This window comes from Clarias gariepinus, chromosome 5 (genome assembly GCF_024256425.1).
Source record: "Clarias gariepinus isolate MV-2021 ecotype Netherlands chromosome 5, CGAR_prim_01v2, whole genome shotgun sequence".
Lineage (NCBI taxonomy): Eukaryota > Metazoa > Chordata > Actinopteri > Siluriformes > Clariidae > Clarias > Clarias gariepinus.
This window is the reverse complement of record NC_071104.1, coordinates 30,098,698-30,101,743: the sequence shown is the minus strand read 5'-3', so window position 1 is coordinate 30,101,743 and position 3,046 is coordinate 30,098,698. Positions and strand designations below refer to the sequence as shown.

The 3,046-nt window shown below is 33.2% G+C and overlaps 1 long non-coding RNA gene across 1 annotated transcript; it reads left to right on the top strand.

Annotated features, from left to right (window-relative positions):
• Window positions 1–1,362: 1,362 nt before the first annotated feature.
• LOC128523921 (uncharacterized) lies at window positions 1,363–2,688 on the top strand. The gene is made up of 4 exons (XR_008360474.1): window positions 1,363–1,393; window positions 2,066–2,124; window positions 2,231–2,335; window positions 2,556–2,688. It is a non-coding gene; the product is annotated as an uncharacterized LOC128523921 (long non-coding RNA).
• Window positions 2,689–3,046: the final 358 nt, after the last annotated feature.

Here is a 3,046-nt window from a genome sequence, read left to right as displayed (position 1 = left end):
TATTATAGTCTTTTGTCATCAGTTAAGTCTGTTTGTAGGAATTTCAGTCTTGAACTAACAAGTGACTACAGTCACAAGTCATCAGAGAACAGCTGTCTGCATCAGCCAAGTCCAATACCATCTTTATGGTCAAGTTGACCCTCCCCACTCATCACTCGCAACCCAAGCAGACCACACAGGGCCTCAGTGCGACAGAACGGTGGTACCAGGATGAGTAAAACAGGTTCAAAGGACAAAGAGGGTCCGGATCACTAGCAGCTCAGGAGCAGCATTTTTATTTTACTATACAAGAAAAAAAAATTTAATTGAACTTTGAATAGAAAAATCTTAAAAATCTTGATTCTTTTATTTTTTAGGCATTCTGATGGACATTTACTGGGTTGATTCAGGTCACTGTTTTGTTGCATGACTGAATTTTGAACAGGTTTTAGCTGTCTGACAAATGGCCTCACCCTTGCCTTTAGAATATTCTGGTACACAGAGGATTTCATGGTCAAATTATTGATGACAAGTTCTAGACATTGTTCCAGAAACCATGCGCATTGTTCATATGCAGTTTTGCAGTCCTTAGTCATGCTTCCATGTTCTTTTTATAAAGGACAGATTTTCTTCTGGCAACCTTTCAAACAAACCATACATGTTCAGTCTTCTTCTAATTGTGCTGTCATTAACTTCAACATTTAACATGCTCAGTGAGACCTGTAGGTTCTTAGATTTCTCTTGCTTTTTATTATTTTTTTAAATTATAATTTCTTTGAGCATTGAGCTTGAATTTGGGTTGAATGTGCTGAAATTTTGACTTCTGGGAGTACTGGCAACTGTCTTGAATGCTTTCCACTTTTGAAACAATCTTTCTCACTGTAGAATGTTGAACTTCCATTGGTAACAAATCTTTCCAGATTGATGTGCAGCAACAATAGCTTCTCTAACACCATTCCTTATGTCTTACACTCTTGGCAAGAGGCAACAAACTTCAGGAAAGGAAAAACTTGTAAATACTGCATTAATTGCTATATGTTATATTTGGATATATGATAATTATATAATCATAATATGATAATAATATTAATATTTTATTAATATATTATACATCATACTATTTTTATTTTCCTGAAAAATATCTGAATCTGTAAAAAACATAATTTGATACTGTATATGTGGTGGTCATAGAATTAAATATATAATGTATACATATTATATACTGTATGTGTTATGGAAATTATTTTGAATTGTGGTAGTGTTAACTTTGTCTTGTCTTTTCTATTTGCACATGTGATTACTTATGTCTGTTGTTCTGTTATGGATTACTGTTACCTGAGAGTATTCACCTGTGTGTAGAGGGGCGTGCACTGCTCAGTTAGAACAGAGACGAGCAGTGAAACAGCAGCACCAGGTCCTGTAATTTTGTAATTACCCTAATAATTTTCCCCTTTCACAGGTATGTAATGTTTAATTTCAAAGACAGTATAAAGTTTGCACTATTAATTGTCCATATCTGTGAAAAATTTTATTGTTTTGTGTCCACAAGTGTTTTTTTGTTAAACGTTTGTGGAATTGTGTGTTTTATCATATGTTTTTGGTATATCATATGTGCTCAGGTCATGCTAGTCATGGTAGCGATGGACACAATGTGCACACCTAATTAGTGTGTTCAGTCACTTATGTGCATATACATGCATGTGTAAATTTATATTGAGTTTATTTAACTAGCAAAAAAGCACTAAAACTCTTAAAATGTGCAACATGTTGAATGTTAAAATGTGTATGTATGATATGGTATGGTTGGAATATGTAAGATGTGTGTGTATGTGTATGTGTTATATTTTGTATGTTAAAAACGTGTCACTTGTAAAATTGTAATGTGTTAAAACTCATAATTATAGGTATTAATTAAATATTATAATGTGGCTCAGTTAAAACAGAGACAGGCAGTGAAACAGCAGCTCCGGTTCCTGTTTTTTATTTAATCTAATTTTATATTAGAGTGTATAAAATATGATGTCCTTTTATGAGGACAGTGGGGACTCATGAGGATAACGTTATGTTTCTTGACTGTTCTTTTTAGGTATCACAAAATGAAGATTCTTTTAATTTGTCTGGTTGCCTCACTTGTTATAAATTACAGTGAGTCCAAAAGTCTTGTGAGATATAACATATTTTTCTAATGAAAAATCATTAAGTGCTGAAATTTAGAAATCATCCAGCTGCTCTTGTATTTGGTCTATATTAGGTGAGGCTTTGTGGTGTTATGGATGTGCTGGAACAGGCTGTTCAGGCAGACGAGAGAAGTGTGGCTCTCTTTTGCAAAATCCTGTCTGTGCCACCATATATGCCCGTAAGAAATCTACTTACTGTACATTTGAGCTCAAACAATGAAAAATATGACTACTACATACTATATGTAAATATATCTCAGTGTTTAAACAAAACTTAGGTTGTTGTAATAAATCCTTTTTCATTAACTCGTCCTAAGATGTATGGGCCTTCTGCTCATTCAGATGTGGGAAAAAAACATCACGTTTTTATTAACACCAATTTTATCTGTCTTCCAACAGCCACCTTTTTTATGAAAGGCTGCATGAGTGAGTACATCTGTAGGCAACAACAGCAGGCTCCTCGTACCATTGCTAACTGCTGCAATACCGACTACTGCAACCGCTAACTAGTCAAGTTAAGACACAGTACACATTTATATTTCATTTGAATAAAATTTTATGTGTACATTTCAGTCATTAATGGAAATTTAGTTTTGATTAAGTACAATAATTAAGTCTTTAGAAATTCTACTTTCTTTGTTCTAGCCAATGTATACTGTAAATGAAACCCAGGATATACAAGAATTGCTTATGGTATAACCAATAAATGACTTCATGCATGCAAATTTATATAGTCTTTTGTATTCTTTCTCCTAAGCAAACTAGAGGTAGATTTTTATAATAAATAATTTTTTAAAAATCAGTTTTATTTAGGCAAATCAACAATTGAAAAAATAGAGTTATCTACATCAAGCAGGTCCACTAATAAACTTTTGCCACACAGTGTAGTT